Source organism: Zea mays, chromosome 1, assembly GCF_902167145.1.
Source record: "Zea mays cultivar B73 chromosome 1, Zm-B73-REFERENCE-NAM-5.0, whole genome shotgun sequence".
NCBI lineage: Eukaryota > Viridiplantae > Streptophyta > Magnoliopsida > Poales > Poaceae > Zea > Zea mays.
In genome coordinates, this window is record NC_050096.1 from 220665650 (window position 1) to 220680626 (window position 14977).

General features: G+C 42.1%; 1 pseudogene; it reads left to right on the forward strand.

The window, feature by feature from the left end:
- Positions 1-13262: 13262 nt before the first annotated feature.
- Positions 13263-13448, forward strand: LOC111590641 (uncharacterized; annotated as a pseudogene).
- Positions 13449-14977: the final 1529 nt, after the last annotated feature.

The following is a 14977-nucleotide window of genomic DNA, read 5'->3' on the forward strand; positions in this document are numbered from 1 at the left end:
AGGTGGATAAAAAGGCAGCTACACCACACTTAATCAAGAAGAAAAAGAATATAAAGGTGATAGGGATCAAGGCCAACAAGCAAGCCAACAAGGGAAAGGGGGCCAAACATATCTGGGTGCCAAAGGAAATTATCTCGACCAAGCACTAAGAAGGTTTGGGTCCCGAGAGGGAAGTGAGAAGTTTGAAGGACTTCACAGAATTTGGAGACTTGGCATATTGGGATGTATATCATGGGATGCATCACATCGGATCAAGACTATTGCAAAGTGGGTTAGTAAATACTTTGGACTCAAATTTCCCACCCATGACTAATGTAACTAGAATTTATTGTATTTCCTTGTCCTTAGATATGCGTATCTAATTTCTTTTAGTATCTAGCTTATATTTCATGCCTACTATTGCTTTTAGTATATTTTCAATTAATGTCATTGTTTCAATTGGTATTGTTCATATCTTTTCAATTGAATTACATTTTTGCTAGGTATTCATATGGTAGGGATGCTCGATTTAAATTTATACTTGTTGAGCAAACCTACATAGTTTAAAATGTCTAATAAAGCATGACACATAGTTTAATTAAAATTCCTAAATAGATGGCACTATTGCTTGTTTCTAAAGTTATATCTTTCCATTAATGTCATTTTGAATTATATGTGTCATAGTCCGGATTATAGATAATCTGTGCCTCTTGATCTCAAAATTAAAGTGCATGTCTCCTATAAGTATTCATAACTTGTATACACACCTTTAGGGGAGGTTACTCTATAATCTAATTCTTTGAGACTAACACGGCTTTTCAAGCCTATTATGTATGTAGTAGTCGCATTGAAGGAAAATGGAGTCCCCGGAAAAAGACAATGTGCTTCCACTGCAAGAATGCCATCATCCAAAACTTTTCAATTGGTATAATCTTTCGATTAGTATCTTCTACATGTATTCTACAATATTTGAATAGGTTGTCTTTTTCATCTTATACCCCCATGTTGCCATATATGCATATGTGTTAAATGTTTCATTTGGTATCACTAGAATATCATCTACCATTTTAGGGGGAGTTAGTATATTTCAATCAGGTCATGTTTCTTCTTGTATATTCATGTGCTTTTCTTATAAGGAGGGTTTCCAATAGGGGGACTATGTATTTTTCGTTGAAAGGGGAATAATACTTTTCCACATGGGGAGAACTTTCTTTTAGGTGGAGTAAATATTCTTAGAGGGCAAGTCTTTAATTGCTTCCTATATGCTTTATCATGTCTTCCTTTTCGGTGTTTGATTTCAAAGGGGGAGAATTTTATGGACCAAAGCTAACCAAAGTTATCAAGTACCAAAAGGCACCAATTTTAATTTTTTTTGTTCTGTCAATTGGTTATCTTTTTGGTTCCAGTCCTAAATAGGAAGTATGTGGATTGGTGGAGTTACCGAGAGGCTTAAGTCCATAATCAGACAATAGGGGACTAGTTGCATATGCAAGAATGTTCTTAATTTCTAAATGACCTCATAATTGTCAATTTACTATCTCATACATCTTGCTTATGCATATGCATCTATAGCAAGTAGATTGCATATTTCAATTTAGTATTTAATAATTGCTTGCTTCGGTTGTGTTGTCATCAATCACCTGAAAGGGAGAGATTGTAGGGAAAATGGACCTCAACCCATTTAACTAAGCGATTTTGGTGTTTGATGAACAACATAACTAGTGAACTAATGTTTTCCAAGTGTTTGTGTTTTCTAGTTTACAAGATGCAAAAGTGGATTGGACTTAAGTTCTGAGGATGCAACACCTCAAAATAAGACATTAAGAAGACCATTATTGAAGATCTACAAGTATCAAGAAAAGTCCAAGACATAGAGAAGAAAGCGGCCACGGGCGGATGGTCTGGTGGGTCACCGGACGCTCCGGTGCCACACAATGGATGGTCTGGTGCACCAACTGCTAGTACACGTGGCACCTCGGAGGGAAAGCTACCAGACGGTCCAGTGCTAGGACCAGACGGTCCAGTGAGTAAAGCCGATAGTGCGACAATGGCTATAATTCCAACAGCTAGTCGGACTGGACAATTTGGTGTGCCACAGAGAGCAGCAGTCAGCCCTCTAAGGCTATATTTGAGTTGGGGGCTCTATATACTACGCCCAATCGGCCATTTGAAGGTTTGGGAGCCCAAGCAACATACCAAGGAAGGTTATACACATTTCTAAGTGCTCAAACACCTAAGTGCTTAATAGAATCACTTGGTGATTAGCATAGGTGCTTAGGTTAGTTAGACCGCTATTGCGCTTGTGAAAGGGAATTAGGCTTACACCTAGTTCCTAATTAATTTTGGTGGTTGAATTGCCCAACACAAATAATTGGACTAACTAGTTTGCTCTAGTCTATAAGTTATACAGGTGCCAAAGGTTCACATTTAGCCAATAAAAGACCAAGAAATGGGTTCAACAAAAAGAGCAAGGGATAACCGAAGGCAGCCCTGGTCTGGCGCACCGGACTGTCCGGTGTGACACCAGACAGTGTCCGGTGCACCACCAGACAGTGTCCGGTGCACCAGGGGACTCCAAGCCAAACTTCGCTCCTTCGGGAATTTTCGGAGGCGCTTCGCTATAATTCACCGGACATGTCCGGTGCACACCGGACAGTGTCCGGTGCTCCAGAGGAGAGCGACTCTGAACTCGCCAGCTTCGGATTTCTGCTCCGCTATAATTCACCGGACATGTCCAGTGCACACTGGACTGTTCGGTGAGCCAGCGGAGCAACGGCTACTTTGCGCCAACGGTCGACTGCAACGCATTAAATGCGTGCCAGCGCGCGCAGAGGAGCAGAGCACGCGCGGGTGGCACACCGGACAGTCTACAGGACTTGTCCGGTGCACCACCGGACAGCCAGGCGGGCCCACACGTTAGAGCTCCAACGGTCGGAACCCAACGGCCTGGTGACGTGGCTGGCGCACCGGACAGTGTCCGGTGGCGCACCGGACTGTCCGGTGCGCCATGCGACAGCAGCCTCCACCAAACGGCTAGTTTGGTGGTTGGGGTTATAAATACCCCCAACCACCCCACATTCAAGTAATCCAAGTTTTCCAACTTCCAACCACTTACAAGAGCTCTAGCATTCAATTCTAGACACACTCAAGTGATCAAATCCTCTCCCAATTCCGCACAAAGCCTTAGTGACTAGTGAGAGAGATTTGTCGTGTTCTTTTGAGCTCTTGCACTTGGATTGCTTCTTTTCTTTCTCAATCTTTCTTGAGATCAAACTCTCTTGTAATTGAGGCAAGAGACACCAATTGTGTGGTGGTCCTTGCGGGAACTTTGTGTTCCAATTGTTTGAGAAGAAGAAGCTCACTCGGTCCAAGGGATCGTTTGAGAGAGGGAAAGGGTTGAAAGAGACCCGGTCTTTGTGACCACCTCAACGGGGAGTAGGTTTGCAAGAACCGAACCTCGGTAAAACAAATCCGCGTGTCACACTCTTTATTCGCTTGCAATTTGTTTTGCACCCTCTCTCTCGGACTCGATTATATTTCTAACGCTAACCCGGCTTGTAGTTGTGATTAACTTTGTAAATTTTAGTTTCACCCTATTCACCCCCCTCTAGGCGACTTTCAATTGGTATCGGAGCCCGGTGCTTCATTAGAGCTTAATCGCTCGAAGTAATGTCGGGAGAACATGCCAAGAGGGAGATGGAGACCGGCGACAAGCCCATCGACGACAAGCCCACTACAAGCCACGGCAAGGCTTCATCGGAAGAGTCCCACAAAAAGGGGAAGGGGAAGGAGGAGAAAGCCTCTTCCCACAAGTCGCATCGGCTTGGCGACAAGAAAAAGAAGAGGAAGGTGGTCTACTACGAGACCGATACTTCATCACCTTCCACCTCCGGCTCCGACGCGCCCTCCGTAACTTCTAAGCGCCATGAGCGCAAGAAGTTTAGTAAGATCCCCTTACGCTATCCTCGCATTCCTAAACATACGCCTTTACTTTCCGTCCCATTAGGCAAACCACCAACTTTTGATGGTGAAGATTATGCAAGGTGGAGTGATTTAATGCGATTTCATCTAACCTCACTCCACAAAAGTATATGGGATGTCGTTGAGTTTGGTATACAGGTACCATCCATGGGGGATGAAGATTATGATGAGGACGAGGTGTCCCAAATTGAGCACTTCAACTCCCAAGCCACAACAATACTCCTCGCCTCTTTAAGTAGAGAGGAGTACAACAAGGTGCAAGGATTAAAGAGCGCCAAGGAAGTTTGGGACGTGCTCAAAACCGCGCACGAGGGAGATGAGCTAACCAAGATCACCAAGCGGGAGACGATCGAGGGGGAGCTCGGTCGCTTCCGGCTTCGCAAAGGGGAAGAGCCACAAGACATGTACAACCGGCTCAAAACCTTGGTGAACCAAGTGCGCAACCTCGGGAGCAAAAAGTGGGATGACCACGAGATGGTTAAGGTTATTCTTAGATCACTTATTTTCCTTAACCCTACTCAAGTTCAATTAATTCGTGGTAATCCTAGATATACACTAATGACTCCCGAGGAAGTAATCGGGAATTTTGTGAGCTTTGAGTATATGATCAAGGGCTCAAAGAAAATCAACGAGCTAGATGATCCCTCCACGTCCGAAGCACAACCGGTCGCATTCAAGGCGATGGAGGAGAAGAAGGAGGAGTCTACACCGAGTAGACAACCAATCGACGCCTCAAAGCTCGACAACGAGGAAATGGCGCTCGTCATCAAGAGCTTCCGGCAAATCCTCAAGCAAAGGAGAGGGAAAGATTACAAGCCCCGCTCCAAGAAGGTTTGCTACAAGTGTGGTAAGCCCAATCACTTTATAGCAAAATGTCCTATTTCTAGTGACAATGACAGAGGCGACGACAAGAAGGGGAGAAGAAAGGAGAAGAAGAAATACTACAAAAAGAAGGGTGGCGACGCCCACGTATGCCGCGAGTGGGACTCGGACGAGAGCTCCTCCGACTCCTCCTCCGACGAGGACGCCGCCAACATCGCCATCAACAAAGCCCTTCTCTTCCCCAACGTCGGCCACAAGTGCCTCATGGCAAAGGACGGCAAAAAGAAGAAGGTTAAATCCAAATCCTCCACTAGATATGAGTCTTCTAGCGATGATAATGCTAGTGATGAGGAAGATAATTTGCGTACACTTTTTGCCAACCTAAACATGCAACAAAAGGAAAAATTAAATGAATTGATTAGTGCTATACATGAGAAGGATGATCTCTTGGACTCCCAAGAGGACTTCCTTATTAAAGAAAACAAGAAGCATGTTAAAGTTAAAAATGCTTATGCTCTAGAAGTAGAAAAGTGCGAAAAATTATCTAGTGAGCTAAGCACTTGCCATGAGACTATTGACAACCTTAGAAATGAAAATGCTAATTTGTTAGTTAAGGTTGATTCAAATGTTTGTAATGTTTCAATTCCCAATCCTAGAAATGATAATGATGATTTGCTTGCTAAGATTGAAGAATTGAACATTTCTCTTGCTAGCCTTAGAGATGAAAATGAAACATTGCTTGCTAAGGCTAAAGATTTTGATGTTTGCAATGCTACCATTTCCGACCTTAGAAGTAAAAATGATATATTGCATGCTAAGGTTGTAGAATTAAAATCTTAAAAACCATCTACATCTACCATTGAGCACACTTCTATTTGTACTAGATGTAGAAATGTTGATATTAATGCTATTCATGATCACATGGCTTTAATTAAACAACAAAATGATCATATAGCAAAATTAGATGCTAAAATTGCTGAGCATGAACTTGAAAATGAAAATTTTAAATTTGCTCGTAGTATGCTTTATAGAGGGAGACGCCCTGGCATTAAGGATGGCATTGGCTTCCAACAGGGGGACAATGTCAAACTTAATGCCCCTCCTAAGAAATTATCTAACTTTGTTAAGGGCAAGGCTCCCATGCCTCAAGATAACGAGGGTTACATTTTGTACCCTGCCGGTTATCCTGAGAGCAAAATTAGGAGAATCCATTCTAGGAAGTCTCACTCTGGCCCTAACCATGCTTTTATGTATAAGGGTGAGACATCTAGCTCTAGGCAACCAACCTGTGCTAAGTTGCCTAAGAAGAAAACTCCTAGTGCATCAAATGACCATAGCATTTCATTTAAAACTTTTGATGCATCATATGTTTTAACTAACAAATCCGGCAAGGTAGTTGCCAAGTATGTTGGGGGCAAGCACAAGGGGTCAAAGACTTGTGTTTGGGTACCCAAAGTTCTTGTATCTAATGCCAAAGGACCCAAAACCATTTGAGTACCTAAAGTCAAGAACTAAACTTGTTTTGTAGGTTTATGCATCCGGGGGCTCAAGTTGGATAATCGACAGCGGGTGCACAAACCACATGACAGGGGAGAAGAAGATGTTCTCCTCCTATGAGAAAACCCAAGATCCCCAAAGAGCGATCACATTCGAGGATGGAAATCAAGGTTTGGTCAAAGGATTGGGTAAAATTGCTATATCTCCTGACCATTCTATTTCCAATGTTTTTCTTGTAGATTCATTAGATTACAATTTGCTTTCCGTTTCTCAATTATGCAAAATGGGCTACAACTGTCTTTTTACTGATGTAGGTGTCACTGTCTTTAGAAGAAGTGATGATTCAATAGCATTTAAGGGTGTGTTAGAGGGTCAGCTATACTTAGTAGATTTTGATAGAGCTGAACTCGACACATGCTTAATTTCTAAGACTAACAAGGGTTGGCTCTAGCACCGCCGATTAACCCATGTTGGGATGAAGAATCTTCATAAGCTTCTAAAGGGAGAGCACATTTTAGGATTAACAAATGTTCATTTTGAGAAAGACAGGATTTGTAGCGCATGCCAAGCAGGGAAGCAAGTTGGTGCCCATCATCCACACAAGAACATCATGACAACTGACAGGCCACTGGAACTCCTACACATGGATTTATTCGGCCCGATAGCTTATATAAGCATCAGCGGGAGTAAGTACTGTCTAGTTATTGTGGATGATTATTCTCGCTTCACTTGGGTATTCTTTTTGCAAGAAAAATTTCATACCCAAGAGACATTAAAAGGGTTCTTGAGACGGGCTCAAAATGAGTTCGGCTTAAGGATCAAAAAGATTAGAAGCGACAACGGGACGGAGTTCAAGAACTCTCAAATTGAAGGCTTCCTTGAGGAGGAGGGCATCAAGCATGAGTTCTCTTCTCCCTACACGCCACAACAAAATGGTGTAGTGGAGAGGAAGAATAGAACTCTATTGGACATGGCAAGAACCATGCTTGATGAGTACAAGACTTCGGATCGGTTTTGGGCCGAGGCGATCAACACCGCCTGCTACGCCATCAACCGGTTGTATCTACACCGAATCCTCAAGAAGACATCATACGAACTCCTAACCGGTAAAAAGCCCAATATTTCATATTTTAGAGTCTTTGGTAGCAAATGCTTTATTCTTGTTAAAAGAGGTAGAAAATCTAAATTTGCTCTTAAGACTGTAGAAGGCTTTTTACTAGGATATGATTCAAACACAAGGGCATATAGAGTCTTTAACAAGTCCTCCGGACAAGTTGAAGTTTCTTGTGACGTTGTGTTTGATGAGACTAACGGCTCTCAAGTAGAGCAAGTTGATCTTGATGAGATAGGTGATGAAGAGGCTCCATGCATCGCGCTAAGGAACATGTCCATTGGGGACGTGTGTCCTAAGGAATCCGAAGAGCCTCCAAATGCACAAGATCAACCATCCTCCTCCACGCAAGCATCTCCACCAACTCAAAATGAGGATGAGGCTCAAGTTGATGAAGGAGAAGATCAAGCAAATGAGCCACCTAAAGATGACGGCAATGATCAAGGGGGAGATGCAAATGATCAAGACAAGGAGGATGAAGAACCAAGGCTGCCACACCCAAGAGTCCACCAAGCAATCCAACGAGATCACCCCGTCGACACCATCCTCGGTGACATTCATAAGGGGGTAACCACTAGATCTCATGTTGCACATTTTTGTGAGCATTACTCTTTTGTTTCCTCTATTGAGCCACACAAGGTAGAGGAAGCACTACAAGATTTGGATTGGGTGGTGGCGGTGCAAGAGGAGCTCAACAACTTCACTAGAAATGAGGTATGGCACTTAGTTCCACGTCCTAATCAAAATGTTGTAGGAACCAAGTGGGTCTTCCGCAACAAGCAAGATGAGCATGGTGTGGTGACAAGGAACAAAGCTCGACTTGTGGCCAAGGGATACTCCCAAGTCGAAGGTTTGGATTTCGGTGAAACCTATGCACCCGTAGCTAGGCTTGAGTCAATTCATATATTATTGGCCTATGCTACTTACCATGGCTTCAAGCTTTACCAAATGGACGTGAAGAGTGCCTTCCTCAATGGACCAATCAAGGAAGAGGTCTATGTTGAGCAACCTCCCGGCTTTGAAGATAGTGAGTACCCTAACCATGTTTATAAACTCTCTATGGCGCTTTATGGGCTCAAGCAAGCCCCAAGAGCATGGTATGAATGCCTTAGAGATTTCCTTATCACTAATGGCTTCAAAGTCGGAAAGGCTGATCCTACTCTATTCATTAAAACTCTTGACAATGATTTGTTTGTATGCCAAATTTATGTTGATGATATTATATTTGGGTCTACTAACGAATCTACATGTGAAGAATTTAGTAGGATCATGACACAAAAATTCGAGATGTCTATGATGGGGGAGTTGAAGTATTTCTTAGGATTTCAAGTGAGACAACTCCAAGAGGGCACCTTCCTAAGCCAAATGAAGTATACTCAAGATATTCTAAACAAGTTTGGGATGAAGGATGCCAAACCCATCAAGACACCCATGGGAACCAATGGGCATCTCGACCTCGACACGGAAGGTAAGTCCGTGGATCAAAAGGTATACCGGTCGATGATAGGTTCTTTACTCTATTTATGTGCATCTTGACCGGATATTATGCTTTCCGTATGCATGTGTGCAAGATTCCAAGCCGACCCTAAGGAAGCTCACCTTACGGCCGTAAAACGAATCTTGAGATATTTAGTTTATACTCCTAAGTTTGGGCTTTGGTATCCTAGGGGATCCACATTTGATTTGATTGGTTATTCGGATGCCGATTGGGCGGGGTGTAAAATTAATAGAAAGAGCACATCGGGGACTTGCCAGTTCTTGGGAAGATCCTTGGTGTCTTGGGCTTCAAAGAAACAAAATTCGGTAGCTCTTTCTACCGCCGAAGCCGAGTATATTGCCGCAGGCCATTGTTGCGCGCAACTACTCTGGATGAGGCAAACCCTTAGGGACTACGGTTACAAATTAACCAAAGTTCCTCTTCTATGTGATAATGAGAGTGCAATCCGCATGGCGGATAATCCCGTTGAGCATAGCCGCACTAAACACATAGCCATTCGGTATCATTTTCTAAGGGATCACCAACAAAAGGGAGATATCGAGATTGCATATATTAACACTAAAGATCAATTAGCCGATATCTTTACCAAGCCACTTGATGAACAAACTTTTAACAAACTTAGGCATGAGCTAAATATTCTTGATTCTAGGAATTTCTTTTGATGTCTTGCATGCATAGCTCATAAATATACCTTTGATCATGTCTTTTTTATATATGCTATGACTAAAGTGTTTTCAAGTATATTTCAAACCAAGTCATAGGTGTATTGAAAGGGAATTGGAGTCTTCGGCGAAGACAAAGGCTTCCACTCCGTAACTCACCCTTCGTCGTCGCTCCGAGCATCTCTCCGGCTTTGGTATAATCTTCACTCGTATTTTATTTGCCAAAGGGGAGAAAGTAGTCAAAAGGGCTCTAATGATTCCGTTTTTGGCGATTTATGCCAAAGGGGGAGAGAGCATGAGCCCAAAGCAAAAGGACCGCACCACCACCTGATTTTAAAAAGAATTTCTCAATTGGTATGATTTTCAAATTGGTATCTCATTGTGTTCAAAAGGGGGAGAAAGTAGTAGTATTCTTAAAATCGATATCTTAAAACCCTCTTGAACACTAAGAGGAGGAATTTATCAAGGGGAAGTTTTGTTTAAAGTCAAAGGAAAAGCATTTGAAACAGGGGGAGAAAATTTCAAATCTTAAAAATGATTCACAAAATCTTATTCATTTACCTTTGACTATTTGCAAAAGAACTTTAAAAAGAATTTACAAAAGAATTAGTAAAAACAAAACATGTGGTGCAAGCGTGGTCCAAAATGTTAAAAAAAAGAAACAATCAATGCGTATCTTATAAGTATTTATATTGGCTCAATTCTAAGTAACCTTTGCACTTACAATTATGCAAACTAGTTCAATTATTCACTTCTATATTTGCTTTGGTTTATGTTGGCATCAATCACCAAAAAGGGGGAGATTGAAAGGGAATTAGGCTTACACCTAGTTCCTAATTAATTTTGGTGGTTGAATTGCCCAACACAAATAATTGGACTAACTAGTTTGCTCTAGTCTATAAGTTATACAGGTGCCAAAGGTTCACATTTAGCCAATAAAAGACCAAGAAATGGGTTCAACAAAAAGAGCAAGGGATAACCGAAGGCAGCCCTGGTCTGGCGCACCGGATTGTCCGGTGTGACACCGGACAGTGTCCAGTGCACCAGGGGACTCCAAGCCAAACTTCGCTCCTTCAGGAATTTTCGGAGGCGCTTCGCTATAATTCACCGGACATGTCCGGTGCACACCGGACAGTGTCCGGTGCTCTAGAGGAGAGTGACTCTGAACTCGCTAGCTTCGGATTTCCGCTCCGCTATAATTCACCGGACATGTCCGGTGCACACCGGACTGTCCGGTGAGCCAGCAGAGCAACAGCTACTTCGCGCCAACGGTCGACTGCAACGCATTAAATGCGTGCCAGCGCGCGCAGAGGAGCAGAGCACGCGCGGGTGGCACACCGGACAGTCTACAGGACTTGTCCGGTGCACCACCGGACAGCCAGGCAGGCCCACACGTCAGAGCTCCAACGGTCGGAACCCAACGACCTGGTGACGTGGCTAGCGCACCGGACAATGTCCGGTGGCGCACCAGACTGTCCGGTGCGCCATGCGACAGCAGCCTCCACCAAACGGCTAGTTTGGTGGTTGGGGTTATAAATACCCCCAACCACCCCACATTCAAGTAATCCAAGTTTTCCAACTTCCAACCACTTACAAGAGCTCTAACATTCAATTCTAGACACACTCAAGTGATCAAATCCTCTCCCAATTCCGCACAAAGCCTTAGTGACTAGTGAGAGAGATTTGTCGTGTTCTTTTGAGCTCTTGCGCTTGGATTGCTTCTTTTCTTTCTCAATCTTTCTTGAGATCAAACTCGCTTGTAATTGAGGCAAGATACACCAATTGTGTGGTGGTCCTTGCGGGAACTTTGTGTTCCAATTGTTTGAGAAGAAGAAGCTCACTCGGTCTAAGGGACCGTTTGAGAGAGGGAAAGGGTTGAAAGAGACCCGGTCTTTGTGACCACCTCAACGGGGAGTAGGTTTGCAAGAACCGAACCTCGGTAAAACAAATCCACGTGTCACACTCTTTATTCACTTGCGATTTGTTTTGCACCCTCTCTCTCAGACTCGATTATATTTCTAACGCTAACACGGCTTGTAGTTGTGATTAACTTTGTAAATTTCAGTTTCGCCCTATTCACCCCCCTCTAGGCGACTTTCAGCTTGCTCTAGGTGATTCCAAGTTAGTTGAGTGAGTTTAGAAATACCCACAAAACCCCTCGACTCTTGCATGAGCCATTGTAGTTGTACCGAGTAGGGCAAGAGTCTTGCGAGATCACATCAACCGTGTTTGTGGTGCGGCCACCACCGTGTACTGGAGAGAACAAGGCACGTGGCGTTTTTGCTGGAAGCTCGATAGTGAAGACGGTGGGGAGTGTTCGAGAGGAGCTAGAAGCAGAGCCGAAAGTGGGGCACCACTTATGCATGGAGAAGGCCCACAACTCTCTATGGAGTTACTCGTCCATGGTGCTTGGCCCTCGCGTGGGCTACCTTTTGTGTAGTGGCACCAACGAGGATTAGTCAAAACCTTGTGTTGGCCTTGGGAGTTTGCATCTCTACCTTTGCCCTTTAGCTTCCACATTTACATTCAAATACTTAAGTACATTTCTCTTTATTCCTAGTTAGAATTGTTATGATTGGAACTTCGGTTGCAAAATTCCTTTTGCGGTAGAGATAACAACACTTAGACAAAACCTAGTTTGCACATTCTAGTTTACATATTTGCATAGGTTTTTGTTCTAGGGATTTATTTGTGGCCTAGATTAGCAAAGTTTTAGAAGTACTATTTTACCCCCTTTTAGGCGTTCGTATTCCTTTCAAGCTCCTTCACCCATGGAGCTTCTATGCTTCTTGGGCATGGGTAATGTTGGTTGATGGGGTCCCTTGATTTAGCGAGTGTACTCCTTTGGCGCATCTACTCCGCTGATGCTTTTATTATTTGTGGCATTACTAAATGACTACGGAAAAACATACAATTACTTCTAAATTGTCATTGTTGAGTGTGTTTGGACCGAAAGTGATTACTACTCACGAATGGTGGTCTTAAGATTTTAGGGGCCTAGGACAAGAGTTAAAATGAAGGTCCTTCTAGTTAATTTTATATAACATAAACACTTAAGATACATCTTAAAATATTTATATCAAACAATATTTCAATAAAAAGATACATATTGCAATATTACCTTAAACGTTTATCCTAACATGTTTAAACGTGACTCAGTTGTGGGCACGTTGTGGTTGCCAACTCTTTGATACTCGTTGCTAGAGTATTAAGCTATATAATGACTACTAAATATTTATATATCTAGGATTGGGTCCTATAGATTTTGAGGGGCCCATGGTAGCCTCTCCTCGATCCCACCCTTAGAGCTGACGCTGCTTACCAGTGCTAACCGAAGGTTAGTGAAATATTTATATGGCTTGAAACAAGCGCATAAACAATAGCACAACAAGTTTAACACAACTTTAACCAGTGCCAACTTTGCCATAAATGAGACTGATATGTTTGTACTATCGACTTGGTGTGGATGAATAATCTATATTTTCTTTGTTCTTTTAAAGCACAAGTTTCATGTGTCATGCATCGTACGCCACTTTCTAAGCGCATAGGTCTATCCCTCTCCCCCGCTTCTCGCCTAACAACGGACCGTTACACCACATATGGACTCTGAGAAACCAACCAAGTCCAATACGATAGAAAGCCACATACATCACGGCGCTCCCAAATAGTACCACCTCGCTATAAAAACAGGGGTCAGACTCCTTTTCGACTCATATCTTTCTTGGTCTTTTGGCTAAGATAAGGTGTAATATTTGTTCTTAATTTAATATATGATATGCGGACCATATGTTCACTTTGATATTAAATTTATTTTTATAGGTACAAATTTTGATGGTGTGCTATCGCAACTCATGGGCATTGTGACAAGTGTTTGTATGTTAATGACAGTCCAACCTTTGGTACTAACATTAATGCAATTAATGAGGTAAATTCTTTTTTGTCAGAGTTTTGACATGAAAGATCTAGGAGAAGCTGATATGATTCTAAATATCAAGGTGGTTAAGGATGAGAGTGGGCTTACTTTGTTACAATCTTACTTTGTTGAGAAGGTTTCGAGCTTGTTTGGCTTTACATATAGCAAGCCTTCTACAACACCTTATGATCCCAGTGTGACATTGAGAAAGAGCAAGAGGATAGTTAGGGACCACTTGAGGTATTCTCAAATCATTGATTCACTCATGTATTTAGCTATCACAATAAGATGAGATATCTCTTTTACTATGAGCAAGTTGAGTTGGTTCATGTCCAACTCGGATGATGATCGTTGGCATGCTCTTAAAAGGGTCTTGTGTTATCTTAAAGGTATGATGAGTTAAGGGATTCACTATTCTGAGCACCTAGTTGTACTGTTTGACCGGTATAATGACTCAAACTATATATCAATTGAGCATATCTACGACACAATTGAGTACGTTTTTACCCTTAGTTGTGTCATAATGTCATGGTCTTGCAAATATACTATTTTGATGATATCTACTATGAATGCAGAAGTTGATGCTATGGATACAACTTCTACGAAGGTATAATGACCATTTGATCTCTTTTTGGACTTGCTTATGGTAAAAAACCAATACTATCTATACTTTGAGCTACGACAACCAAATGATGATTACTAAGGTTAACAATGCTAAGGATAATGTGAAACCAACAACACACGTTAAATGGTGCTTGGGTTCTATTAGCAAATTGACAAACTCTGGAGTAACAACTATGGCTTATGTGCAAAGAAACAAAAACCTGACAAATCCGTTTACAAAAAGGCTATCACATAATGTGATAGAAAACACATTAAGGAGATGAGTATGAGATTTATATGTAAGTTTACGGTATTAGTAACTCAACCTTTTTTATGGGTGATCTCATGACTAAGCACCTATTAGAAACAAGCTATTTGTAAATTGAGGAGAACAATCTTTAACCCTCTCTAAGTGAAGATGTAATACTCTTAGAGTATGAGGTAGTGTAAGGTAGGTGGGCTAATGCCTTGATGTGTTCTATTGGATTTACACAAGCGAAGGTGTTGTTTTGTAGAGTATTTTCGAAAGAACATCCTATATGAACATGACTATAAAACGTCGTAGTATATGAGACTTAGGTGATCTCTAATAATCTCATGAAGGGACCAGTGAATATAATGTATATGCTCCACCAGCGGAAAGACTGCTGGTAGCTAGTTACTAGTTTGATTATGAGTAAAACTTGTTTATACAAAACTTGCAATTCAAGGTATAGTTAGTTGTTCATCCCTAGGAAAATGTTCAACTTAATAGTCTCTACTAAGATAATATACTATAAACATTAATGGAAGAAGGAAAATATCTATACTAGTCATTTGAGATTCGGTGGGGATTATTAGAATTTATATACTCTCTAGTTCTTGTAATCCTATATGTAGCTAATAAATCTCAAAGGTCTAATACCATGTTC